The sequence below is a fragment of the Cavia porcellus genome, unplaced genomic scaffold, assembly GCF_034190915.1.
Source record: "Cavia porcellus strain 051 isolate PalLab524CR breed Dunkin Hartley unplaced genomic scaffold, mCavPor4.1 scaffold_63, whole genome shotgun sequence".
In the NCBI taxonomy this organism is placed as follows: domain Eukaryota; kingdom Metazoa; phylum Chordata; class Mammalia; order Rodentia; family Caviidae; genus Cavia; species Cavia porcellus.
The window spans coordinates 1,581,384-1,594,423 of record NW_026947546.1 but is presented as its reverse complement, the minus strand read 5'-3'; the positions used below and the strand labels follow the sequence as shown (position 1 = coordinate 1,594,423).

Genomic DNA, 13,040 nt, shown 5'->3' with positions numbered 1-13,040 from the left:
TAGGGATAGGGTTAGGGTTAGGTTTTGGGTTAGGGGTTAGGGTTATGGGTAGGTGTTAGTGTTAGTGTTCGGTTTAATATTAGGGTTAGTGTTAGAGTTAGAACGTTAGGATTAGAGCTAGGGTTGTGTTATGATTAGGGTTAGGGTTTTGGAGTTAGTGTTTGGGTTACGGTTATAGTTAGGTTTAGCGATTAGGGATAGGGTTTAGGTTTAGGGTTAGGTTTAGGCTTATCGTTAGGGTTAGGGATTAGGGTTAGGTTTAGAGTTAGGTTTAGGGTTATGAATTTGGTTTCGTGTTAGTTTTAGGGTTAAGGTAAGGCTTAGGGTTACGGTTAGGGTTATGGTTAGGTTTAGGGTTAAGTTTAGGATTAGATTTCGGGTTAAGTTTAGGGTTAGGGTTTAGGAGTTAGTGTTTGGGTTAGGGTTAGTGTTAGGGGTAGGGATTAGGGATAGGGTTAGAGTGAGTTTTAGGGTTTGGGTTAGGGTTATGGTTATGGATTAGTGTTAAGTTTACAGTTAGAGTTAGCGTTAGGCTCAGTTCTAGGATTAGGTTTAGGGATAGTTTTAGGACTGGGGTTTAGTTTATTGACAGGGTTAGGGTTAGGGATAGGGTTAGCATTAGGTTTACGGTTAGGGATAGGTTTAGGGTTAGGGTTAGGGTTTAGGGATAGGGTTAGAGTGAGTTTAGGGGTAGGGTTAGTGTTAGGGTTATGGATTAGGGTTAGGTTTACAGTTAGAGTTAGTTTTAGGCTCAGTTCTAGGATTAGGGTTAGGGATAGTTTTAGGGCTAGGGTTCGGTTTATTGATAGGTTTAGGGTTAGGGATTGGGTTAGCATTAGGTTTACGGTTAGGGATAGGTTTAGGGATAGGGTTAGGGTTTAGGGATAGGGTTAGAGTGAGTTTAGGGGTAGGGTTAGTGTTAGGGTTATGGATTAGGGTTAGGTTTACAGTTAGAGTTAGTTTTAGGCTCAGTTCTAGGATTAGGTTTAGGGATAGTTTTAGGGCTAGGGTTTAGTTTATTGATAGGGTTAGGGTTAAGGATAGGGTTAGCATTAGGTTTACGCTTAGGGATAGGGTTAGGTTTAGGGTTAGGTGTTAGGGTTAGGGTTAGGTGTTAGGGTTAGGGTTAGGATTAGGAATAGGGTCAGGGTTAGGCTACGGAAGACTGATAGGTTCAGGGTTACTATTATGTTTAGGGTTAGGTTTAGGGTTCGGGTTTTGGTTAGGGTTATGGGTTAGGTGATAAGAATATGGTTATGTTTAGGGTTAGGTTTACAGTTATGTTTAGGGTTATGGTTAGGTTTAGTGTTATTGTCAGAGCTAGGCTTAGGGATTAGGGATAAGGTTAGGGTCAGGCTTAGGGGTTAGTGTTACGGTTAGGGTTAGGGTTATTGTAAAGGTTAATGTTAGGGTTATGGACTAGGGTTACTGTTCTGGTTAGGGTTAGAGTTAGAACTTAGGGTTAGGGTTAGGCTTAGGGTTAGTGTTAGGCTCAGTATTATGATTAGGGTTAGGGATAGTTTTAGGTTTAGGGTTAGGTTTATTGTCTGGGTTAGGGTTAGGGACAGGGTTAGCATTAAATTTAGATTTAATGATAGGGTTATGGTTAGGGTTAGGTGTTAGTGTTAGGCTTCGGGTTAGGGTTAGGGTTTCGGGTTAGGATTAGTTTTAGCGATAGGGTAAGGGCTAGGGTTAGGGTTAGGGTTAGAAGATGAGGATTAATGTTAGGGTTAGGTTTAGGGTTAGGGTTTCGGAGTTACTGTTTGCGTTAGGATTAGAGTTAGAGTTAGGAATTAGGGACAGTGTTAGAGTGAGTTTAGGGGTAGGGTTAGGGTTAGGGTTATGGATTACTGTTACGTTTACAGTTAGAGTTAGTTTTAGGCTCAGTTCTAGGATTAGGGTTAGGGATAGTTTTAGGGCTAGGGTTCGGTTTATTGATAGTTTTAGGGTTAGGGATTGGGTTAGCATTAGGTTTACGGTTAGGGATAGTGTTAGGGTTTGGGTTAGGTGTTAGTGTTAGGGGTAGGTGTTAGTGTTAGGTTTCGGTTTAGGATTAGGGTTAGGGTTAGAGTTAGAAGGTTAGGAGTAGAACTAGGGTTGTGTTATGATTAGGGTTAGGGTTTTGGAGTTAGTGTTTGGGTTATGGTTATAGTTAGGGTTAGCGATTAGGGATAGGGTTTAGGTTTAGTGTTAGGTTTAGGCTTATCGTTAGGATTAGGGATTAGATTTAGGTTTAGAGTAAGGTTTAGGGTTATGAATTTGGATTCGTGTTAGTTTTAGGGTTAAGGTTAGGCTTAGGGTTACGGTTAGGTTTATGGTTAGGTTTAGGGTTAGGTTTAGGGTTAAGTTTAGGATTAGGGTCCGGGTTACGTTTAGGGTTAGGGTTTCGGGGTTAGTGTTTGTGTTAGGGTTAGGGTTAGGGTTAGGGATTAGGGATAGGGTTAGAGTGAGTTTTAGGGTTTGTGTTAGGGTTATGGTTATGGATTAGTTTTAAGTTTACAGTTAGAGTTAGCGTTAGGCTCAGTTCTAGGATTAAGTTTAGGGATAGTTTTAGGGCTAGGCTTTATTTTATTGATAGGTTTACGGTTAGGGATAGGGTTAGGGTTAGGGTTAGGTGTTAGGGTTAGGTGTTAGGTTTAGGGTTAGGATTAGGGCTAGGGTCAGGGCTAGAAGGTTAGGATTAGAGCTAGGTTTAGGGTTAGGGTACCGTGAGGTTTTGTTTTATGATTAGGGTTAGGGTTTTGGTGTTAGTGTTTGGGTTATGGTTATGGTTAGGTTTAGCGATTAGGGATAGGGTTAGGGTGAGTGTTAGGGTTACGGTTACGGTTAAGGTTAGGGTTAAGGTTAGGTTTAGGGTTAGGTTTAGGTTTAGGGTTAGTGTGAGGTTTAGGGTTAGGGTTAGGGTTAGGTTTTGCGTAGGGGTTTGGGTTAGGGTTTCAGTTACGGTTAGGTTTAGTGTTAGGGATAGTGTAAGGGTTAGGGTTCGAGTTAGAAGTTAGGGTTAGGGCTAGGGTTATTGTTATTGATAGGGTTAGCGTTTCGTTATGGCTTAGTTTTAGAGTGTTAGGGTTAGGGTTATGGTTAGGCTTTGTTTAGGCATAGGTTTAGTGTTAGATGTTAGGGTTAGGTTTAAGGTTTAGTTTTAAGTGTTAAAGTTAAGGTTACTCTTAGACTTTGGTTTAGGGTTATGGTTATAGGTAGGGAGGGTTAGGGTTAAGGTTATGTTTAGGGTTACGGTTAGTGTTCGGTTTAGGGTTAGGTTTAGGGTTAGGGTTAGGTTTAGGATAGGGATTAGAGGTAGGTTTTGGGTTAGCGTTAGGGTGAGGGTTATGGTTAGGGTTTAGGGTTAGCATTAGTGTTAGTGTTAGGGTTATGGTTTGGTTTAGGGTTTGGGTTAGGGTTACGGTTAGGTGTTAAGGATATGGTTAAGGTTATGTTTAGGGTTACGTTTAGTGTTGGTGTTAAATTTAGGGTTACGGCTAGTTTTAGTGTTAGGGTTAGGATTAGGGTTAGGGATTACGGATAGGGTTAGTGTTAGGGTTAGGGGCTAGTTTTACATTTAGTGTTAGGGTTATGGTAAGGGTTAAGGTTAGGGTTATGGATTAGTGTTAGTATTCGGCTTAGGGTTAAAACTAGAGTTACGGTTAGGGTTAGCATTATGGTTAGGGTTAAGGTTAGGTTTAGGTTTAGGGTTCGGTTTAGGGTTAGGTTTATTGTTATCTTTTAGAGTTAGAGATTAGTGTTATGGTTAGCGTTAGGGTTAGAGTTTAGGGTAAGGGTAAGGGTTACGGTTATGGTTAGGGTTAGGGTTAGATTAGGGTTAGGTTTAGGGTCAGGTTTAGGGATAGGGTTGGGTTTAGGGTTAAGGTTAAGGTTAGGCTTATGGTTAGTTTTAGGGTTAGGGTTAGTGTTTGGGTTAGGGTTAGGTTTTAGGGTTAGGTTTAGTGTTAGAGTTAGGTTTTGTGTTAGGTTTAGTGTTAGGTTTAGGGTTATGATATGGTTTAGGTTTAGGGTTAGGGTTACGTTTAGGGTTACTGTTAGACTTTAGGGTGAGATTTAGTCTTAGGTTATGATTAGGGTTAGGGTTAAGGTTAGAAGTTAGTGTTAAGGTTAGGGTTACGGTTAGGGCTAGGATTATTGTTATAGGTTAGGGTTAGGTTAGGGTTAGGATTCGGTTTCGGGTTAGGTTTAGATTTTGCGTTACGGTTTGTGTTGGGTTAGGGTTTGGTTTTACAGTTTAGGGTTAGGGTTAGGGTAAGTGTTAGGGTTAGAGTTTAGGATTAGTGTTAGTGTTAGGGTAATGATTAGGGTTAGGGTTAGGGTTAGGGTTAGGGGGGTTAGGTTTGTGTAGGGTTTTGGGTTAGGGTAAGGGCTAGGGTTAGGGTTAGAGGTTAGCTTTAGGGTTAGGGTTTCAGTTAGGGTTAGGTTCAGTGTTAGGGATAGTGTAAGGGTTAGGGTTAGAGTTAGAAGTTAGGCTTAGGGCTAGGGTTAGTGTTATTGATAGGGTTAGGGTTTCCGTATGGGTTAGTTTTTGAGTGTTATGTTTAGGGTTATTTTTAGGCTTTGTTTAGGGATCGGTTTAGTGTTAGATGTTAGGGTTAGGTTTAAGGTTTAGGGTTAAGTGTTAAAGTTAGGGTTAGTGTTAGACTTTGGTTTAGGGTTATGGTTATAGTTAGGGAGGGTTAGGGTTAAAGTTATGTTTAGGGTTACGGTTAGTGTTCAGTTTAGGGTTAGGTTTAGGCTTAGGGTTAAGTTTAGGATAGGGATTAGAGGTAGGTTTGGGTTAGCGTTAGGGTGAGGGTTATGGTTAGGGTTTAGGGTTAGCAGTAGTGTTATTGTTAGGGTTATGGTTAGGTTTAGGGTTTGGGTTAGGGTTAGGGGTTAGGTGTTAAGGATATGGTTAAGGTTATGTTTAGGGTGACGTTTAGTGTTGGTGTTACATTTAGGGTTATGGCTAGTTTTAGTGTTAGGGTTAGGATTAGGGTTAGGGATTACGGATAGGGTTAGTGTTAGGGTTAGGGGCTAGTTTTACATTTAGTGTTAGGGTTATGGTAAGGGTTAAGGTTAGGGTTATGGATTAGTGTTAGTATTCGGCTTAGGGTTAAAACCAGGGTTATGGATAGGGTTAGCATTATGGTTAGGGTTAAGGTTAGGTTTAGGTTTATGGTTCGGTTTAGGATTAGGTTTATTGTTAGCGTTTAGAGTTAGAGATTAGGGTTAGGGTTAGCGTTAGGGTTAGAGTTTAGGGTAAAGGTAAAATTTAGGGTTATGGGTAGGGTTAGGGTTAGATTAGGGTTAGGTTTAGGGTCAGGTTTAGGGATAGGGTTGGGGTTAGGGTTAAGGTTAAGGTTAGGGTTATGGTTAGTTTTAGAGTTAGGCTTAGTGTTAGGGTTAGGGTTAGGTTTTAGGATTAGGTTTAGTGTTAGGGTTCGGTTTTGGGTTAGGTTTAGTGTTAGGTTTAGGGTTATGATATGGTTTAGGTTTAGGGTTAGGGTTACGTTTAGGGTTAGTGTTAGAGTTTAGGGTGAGATTTAGTCTTAGGGTTATGATTAGGGTTAGGGTTAAGGTTAGAAGTTAGTGTTAGGGTTAGGCTACGGTTAGGTTAGGGTTATTGTTATGGGTTAGGGTTAGGGTTAGGGTTAGGATTTAGGTTAGGGTTTGTTTTAGATTTTGGGTTAGGGTTTGTGTTAGGGTTAGGGTTTGGTTTTAAAGTTTAGGGTTATGTTAAGTGTTAGTGTTAGAGTTTAGGATTAGTGTTAGTGTTAATGTAATGGTTAGGGTTAGGGTTAGGGTTAGGGTTAAGGTTAGGTTTACGGTTACGTTTAAGGTTAGGGTTAGGGGCAGGTTAGGGTTAGGTTTCGGGTTTAGGTGTTAGGGATAGTGTCAGGGTTAGGCTTCGGAAGACTGATAGGTTCAGGGTTACTATTAGGTTTAGGGTTAGGTTTAGGGTTCGGGTTTTGGTTAGGGTTATGGTTTAGGTGATAAGAATATGGTGATAGTTAGGGTTAGGGTTACAGTTATGTTTAGGGTTATGGTTAGGGTTAGTGTTATTGTTAGAGCTAGGCTTAGGGATAAGGGATAAGGTTAGGGTCAGGCTTAGGGGTTAGTGTTACGGTTAGTTTAGGGATATCGTAAAGCTTAATGTTAGGGTTATGGACTGGGGTTACTGTTCTGGTTAGGGTTAGAGTTAGAAATTAGGGTTAGGGTTAGGCTTAGGGTTAGTGTTAGGCTCAGTATTATGATTAGGGTTAGGGATAGTTTTAGGTTTAGGGTTAAGTTTATTGTCTGGGTTAGGTTTGGGGACAGGGTTAGCATTAGCTTTAGGTTTAATGATAGGGTTATGGTTAGGGTTAGGTGTTAGTGTTAGTCGTAGGTTTAGGGTTAGGGTTTCGGGTTAGCGTTAGTTTTAGCGTTAGGTTTAGGGCTAGGGTTAGGGTTAGGGTTAGTAGTTTAGGATTGATGTTAGGGTTAGGTTTAGCTTTAGGGTTTCGGGGTTAGTGTTTCGGTTAGGGTTAGTGTTAGGGTTAGGGATTAGGAATAGGGTTAGAGTGAGTTTACGGTTAGGGTTAGGGTTAGGGTTATTGATTAGGGTTAGGTTTACAGTTAGAGTTAGTTTTAGGCTCATTTCTAGGATTAGGGTTAGGGATAGTTTTAGGGCTAAGGTTCGGTTTATTGATAGGTTTAGGGTTAGGGATAGGGTTAGCATTAGGTTTACGGTTAGGGATAGGGTTAGGGTTAGGTTTAGGGGTTAGGGTTAGGGGTAGGTGTAAGTGTTAGGGTTTGGTTTAATATTAGGGTTAGGGTTAGAGTTAGAAGGTTAGGATTAGAGCTAGGGTTGTGTTATGATTAGGGTTAGGGTTTTGGAGTTAGTGTTTGGGTTATGGTTATAGTTAGGGTTAGCGATTAGGGATAGGGTTTAGGTTTAGGGTTAGGTTTAGGCTTATCGTTAGGGTTAGGGATTAGGGTTAGGTTTAGAGTTAGGTTTAGGGTTATGAATTTGGGTTCGTGTTAGTTTTAGGGTTAACGTTAGGCTTAGGGTTACGGTTAGGGTTATGGTTAGGTTTAGGGTTAGGTTTAGGGTTAAGTTTAGGATTAGGTTTCGTGTTAGGTTTAGGGTTAGGGTTTAGGAGTTAGTGTTTGGGTAGGGTTAGGGTTAGGGGTAGGGATTAGGGATAGGGTTAGAGTTAGTTTTAGGGTTTGGTTTAGGGTTATGGTTATGGATTAGTGTTAAGTTTACAGTTAGAGTTAGCGTTAGGCTCAGTTCTAGGATTAGGTTTAAGGATAGTTTTAGGACTAGGGTTTAGTTTATTGATAGGGTTAGGGTTATGGATAGGGTTAGCATTAGGTTTAAGGTGAGGGATAGGGTTAGGGTTAGGGTTAGGTGTTAGGGTTAGGGTTAGGTGTTAGGGTTAGTGTTAGGATTAGGGTTAGGGTCAGGGCTAGAAGGTTAGGATTAGAGCTAGGGTTAGGGTTATGGATACAGTGAGGTTTTGTGTTATGATTAGGGTTAGGGTTTTGGTGTTAGTGTTTGGGTTATGGTTAGGGTTAGGGATAGCGATTAGGGATAGGGTTACGGTGAGTGTTAGGGTTAGGGTTAGGGTTAGGGTTAATGTTAGGTTTAGGGTAAGGATTAGTTTTAGGGTTAGTGTGAGGTTTAGGGTTAGCGTTAGGGTTAGGTTTTGCGTAGGGTTTTGGGTTAGGGTAAGGCTAGGGTTAGGGTTAGAGGTTAGCTTTAGGGTTAGGGTTTCAGTTAGGGTTAGTTTTAGTGTTAGGGATAGTGTAAGGGTTAGGGTTAGAGTTAGAAGTTAGGGTTAGGGCTAGGGTTAATGTTATTGATAGGGTTAGGGTTTCCGTATGGGTTAGTTTTAGTGTTAGGGTTAGGGTTATGGTTAGGCTTTGTTTAGGGATAGGTTTAGTGTTAGATGTTAGGGTTAGGTTTAAGGTTTAGTTTTAAGTGTTAAAGTTAAGGTTACTCTTAGACTTTGGTTTAGGGTTATGGTTATAGGTAGGGAGGGTTATGGTTAAGGTTATGTTTAGGGTTACGGTTATTGTTCAGTTTAGGGTTAGGTTTAGGGTTAGGGTTAGGTTTAGGATAGGGATTAGAGGTAGGTTTTGGGTTAGCGTTAGGGTGAGGGTTATGGTTAGGGTTTAGGTTTAGCAGTAGTGTTAGTGTTAGGGTTATGGTTAGGTTTAGGGTTTGGGTTAGGGTTAGGGGTTAGGTGTTAAGGATATGGTTAAGGTTATGTTTAGGGTTACGTTTAGTGTTGGTGGTACATTTAGGGTTATGGCTAGTTTTAGTGTTAGGGTTAGGATTAGGGTTAGGGATTACGGATAGGGTTAGTGTTAGGGTTAGGGTTAGTTTTACATTTAGTGTTAGGGTTATGGTAAGGGGTAAGGTTAGGGTTATGGATTATTGTTAGTATTCGACTTAGGGTTAAAACTAGGGTTACGGTTAGGGTTAGCGTTATGATTAGGTTTAAGGTTAGGTTTAGGTTTATGGTTCGGTTTAGGGTTATGTTTATTGTTAGCGTTTAGAGTTAGAGATTAGGGTTAGGTTTAGCGTTAGTGTTAGAGTTTAGGGTAAGGGTAAGGTTTAGGGTTTATCGTTAGGGTTAGCGTTAGATTAGTGTTAGGTTTATGGTCAGGTTTAGGGATAGGGTTGGGGTTAGGGTTAAGGTTAAAGTTAGGGTTATGGTTAGTTTTAGGGTTAGGGTTAGTGTTAGGATTAGGGTTAGGTTTTAGTGTTAGGTTTAGTGTTAGGGTTAGGTTTTGGGTTAGGTTTAGTGTTAGGTTTAGGGTTATGATATGGTTTAGGTTTAGGGTTAGGGTTACTTTTAAGGTTAGTGTTAGAGTTTAGGGTGAGATTTTGTCTTAGGGTTATGATTAGGGTTAAGGTTAAGGTTAGAAGTTAGTGTTAAGGTTAGGGTTACGGTTAGGGTTAGAGTTATTGTTATGGGTTAGTGTTAGGGTTAGGGTTAGGATTTGGTTTCGGGTTAGGTGTAGATTTTGGGTTATGGTTTGTGTTAGGGTTAGGGTTTGGTTTTACAGTTTAGGGTTAGGGTTAGGGTAAGTGTTAGTGTTAGAGTTTAGGATTAGTGTTAGTGTTAGGGTAATGGTTAGGGTTAGGGTTAGGGTTAGGTTTACGGTTACGTTTAAGTTTAGGGTTAGGGGCAGTTTAGGGTTAGGTTTAGGGGTTAGGTGTTAGGGATAGGGTCAGGGTTAGGCTTCGGAAGACTGATAGGTTCAGGGTTACTATTAGGTTTAGGGTTAGGTTTACGGTTCGGGTTTTGTTTAGGGTTATGAGTTAGGTGATAAGAATATGGTTATGGTTAGGGTTAGGTTTACAGTTATGTTTAGGGTTATGGTTAGGGTTAGTGTTATTGTTAGAGCTAGGCTTAGGGATTAGGGATAAGGTTAGGGTCAGGCTTAGGGGTTAGTGTTACGGTTAGGGTTAGGGTTATTGTAAAGGTTAATGTTAGGGTTATGGACTAGGGTTACTGTTCTGGTTAGTGTTACAGTTATATATTAGGGTTAGGGCTAGGCTTAGGGTTAGTGTTAGGCTCAGTATTATGATTAGGGTTAGGGAAAATTTTAGGTTTAGGGTTAGGTTTATTGTCTGGGTTAGGGTTGGGGACAGTGTTAGCATTAGCTTTAGGTTTAATGATAGGGTTATGGTTAGGGTTAAGTGTTAGTGTTAGTCTTAGGTTTAGGGTTAGGGTTTCGGGTTAGGGTTACTTTTAGCGTTAGGTGTAGGGCTAGGGTTAGGGTTAGGGTTAGTAGGTTAGGATTAATGTTAGGGTTAGGTTTAGCGTTAGGGTTTCGGTGTTAGTGTTTGGATTAGGGTTAGGGTTAGGGTTAGGGTTAGGGATTAGGGATAGGGTTAGAGTCAGTTTAGGGGTAGGATTAGGGTTAGGGTTATTGATTAGGGTTAGGTTTACAGTTAGAGTTAGTTTTAGGCTCAGTTCTAGGATTAGGGTTAGGGATAGTTTTAGGCCTAGGGTTCAGTTTATTGATAGGTTTAGGGTTAGGGGTAGGGTTAGCATTAGGTTTACGGTTAGGGATTGGTTTAGGGTTAGGTTTAGGGTTTAGGGTTAGGGGTAGGTGTTAGTGTTAGTTTTCAGTTTAATATTAGGGTTAGGGTTAGAGTTAGAAGGTTAGGATTAGAGGTAGGGTTGTGTTATGATTAGGGTTAGGGTTTTGGAGTTAGTGTTTGGGTTATGGTTATAGTTAGTGTTAGCGATTAGGGATAGGGTTTGGGTTTAGGGTTAGGTTTAAGCTTATCGTTAGGGTTAGGGATTAGGGTTAGGTTTAGAGTTAGGTTTAGGGTTATGAATTTGGGTTCGTGTTAGTTTTACGGTTAAGGTTTGTCTTAGGGTTACGGTTAGGTTTATGGTTAGGTTTAGGGTTAGGTTTAGGGTTAAGTTTAGGATTAGGTTTCGGGTTAGGTTTAGGGTTAGGGTTTCGGAGTTAGTGTTTGGGTTAGGGTTAGGGTTAGGTTTAGGGATTAGGGATAGGGTTAGAGTGAGTTTTAGGGTTTGTGTTAGGGTTATGGTTATGGATTATTGTTTAGTTTACAGTTAGAGTTAGCGTTAGGCTCAGTTCTAGGATTAGGTTTAGGGATAGTTAGTACTAGGGTTTAGTTTATTGATAGGGTTAGGGTTAGGGATAGGGTTAGCATTAGGTTACGGTTAGGGATAGTGTTAGGGTTAGTGTCGGTGTCGCTCCTGGCCGGCAGGAAAGACACACGACAAGGTCTGGCGGTGGTCAGGCTTTTCTTTATTCTCTCCTTATACAGTCTGCCCCGAAGCCTCTACCGGTCCGCTCTCCGCGGCTCCTTCCGTGCTTCAGTCTGCCCCGAAGCCTCTACCGGTCCGCTCCCCGCGGCCCCTTTTGTGCTTCAGTCTCTCTCTCTCTCGGGGGTGGAGGCACTGGCTATATATAGGATTAATAGCTAGGCAGACTACCCTGTGAGGCGGGAACTTAGTGGGGTGATAAGAAACAGGTGCCACACAGGCGGGCTCGATGAGAGGGATAATCTAGCCCAGGATTTTGTACTTTCCCACAGGCCTCGCAATCACCGCGTCTGATGACTTGACAGTGCCACGGCTCCCAACATCTCCCCCTATTTTATTTTAAATGATGGCTACGCACATCGCAGCCCGTCCTGGATAGAGTGCAGAGGCCTATGCCCCGAACTGAGGCCCACCGTAGGCCCTTAGCGTAGACCCTGGTCGGCCGTCCCAGGGTCCACCAAGGCCCTGAGGCCCTCGTCCTTTTTTCTAGGGCCAGGAATGAACCGGACGGAACCTGGTTGCACATAGGCATGCACTCATTTCTCTCCACGAAAACCCTCGGAGAGAAATTTATCTAACAATCCAGCGGCTTTCGAGCGGAACGGGGTAGGGCCTGGCTTAGGTTGAGTCGTGCTGGGGAGGCACGCTCTTACCCGTCATTGACTCACCCACCCTGCTACATGTTGTTGTCTAGGGAGGAGAATGTGGGAAGCCTGTCACTTTTAAACGCAGTCGTAGGCCATGCGAGCGAGCCATGCGTATACAAGGGTAGCACATAGGGGAGCAAGCCGTTCCAGGCCCCCAAAAAGGGATTGTCCTGCAGTTCTTTTAGGGCTCATCTTGTTGTTGGGTCTGTGGTTGGCCTCTGGTGGAACAGGCCTGATCTTCAGTCGAGGGACTTGTCGCGTCAACCTCTCTGGGACCCACATTGGTTCTCGTCCCGATTCCTGCGGAAAGACACAAACCGCGCCTCGGCTTCCTCTTTTGTATCTCTGCCCTCCTTGACGGACCCTTCTCAGGAGCTTCCTCACTGTGCCTGTTCAAACACCTCGCGTACTTCTACAAGTTCTTGAGAGCTCCCCCCATAACTACCCTCACTCTTTAGGCACGTGTGTATCATTTCCCACAATGGACGAGCAGAGACTGAAGCTCTACCCTCCCGCTCTGCTAGGGAAAGGTCTCTGCCCAACTTTTCCCAGGAGGGCAGGTTTACATGCCCTGTAGGCAGAAACCAGGGAGCAAAGCTGTCAATCTCTGCAAGGAAATTTTCTAAAGTCTTACGCCCCACCTTGAGGTCCTTGGACTTTAGGAGTCTCCGAAGGACCAACACCAAGGCTGTGTATCTTTACTTGGCATGTTTCCCATTTTTAATATATCTTCTGTTATTTTTACTTCTATGTTTATGTTTTACACTCTTTTATTACCTTAAGTTCTGGTGTTATGTTTCATACTCACCGCGTGAGGCCCAAGAAACCCGCCACTTACGCGTGAGGTTGAGAGGAGTCTACAAACCCTGTAGGTGCGCGCCACCCAGGGCCCAGGCTTATCCTCTACTCACCTGTCCTGCAGCTGCAGCACTGTGTAGGAGAATGCAGTCCACCGCCGCGTCTCGGGGTTGATCAATCCCCGTGCGGGCCTCCAAATGTCGATGTCCGCTCCCGGCCAGCAGGAAAGACACACGACAAGGTCTGGCGGTGGTCAGGCTTTTCTTTATTCTCTCCTTATACAGTCTGCCCCGAAGCCTCTACCGGTCCACTCTCTGCGGCTCCTTCCGTGCTTCAGTCTGCCCCGAAGCCTCTACCGGTCCGCTCCCCGCGGCCCCTTTTGTGCTTCAGTCTCTCTCTCTCTCGGGGGTGGAGGCACTGGCTATATATAGGATTAATAGGTAGGCAGACTACCCTGTGAAGCGGGAACTTAGTGGGGTGATAAGAAACAGGTGCCACACAGGCGGGCTCGATGAGAGGGGTAATCTAGCCCAGGCTTTTGTACTTTCCCACAGGCCTCGCAATCACCGCGTCTGATGACTTGACAGTGCCACGGCTCCCAACAGGTTAGGGTTAGGGATTAGGGATAGGGTTAGAGTGAGTTTAGGGGTAGGGTTAGGGTTAGGGTTATAGATTAGGGTTAGGTTTACAGTTAGAGTTAGTTTTAGTCTCAGATCTAGAATTAGGGTGAGGGATAGATTTAGGTCTAGGGTTCGGTTTATTTATAGGTTTAGGGTTAGGGATAGGGTTAGCATTAGATTTA

General features: G+C 43.0%; 1 long non-coding RNA gene across 1 annotated transcript; it reads right to left on the bottom strand.

Moving 5' to 3' along the window:
• Positions 1 to 10,755: 10,755 nt before the first annotated feature.
• On the bottom strand, positions 10,756 to 12,836 carry LOC134475122 (uncharacterized). The gene is made up of 2 exons (XR_010046093.1): positions 12,352 to 12,836; positions 10,756 to 11,740 (listed from the first exon to the last, which is right to left on the bottom strand). It is a non-coding gene; the product is annotated as an uncharacterized LOC134475122 (long non-coding RNA).
• Between the last annotated feature and the right edge of the window lie 204 nt (positions 12,837 to 13,040).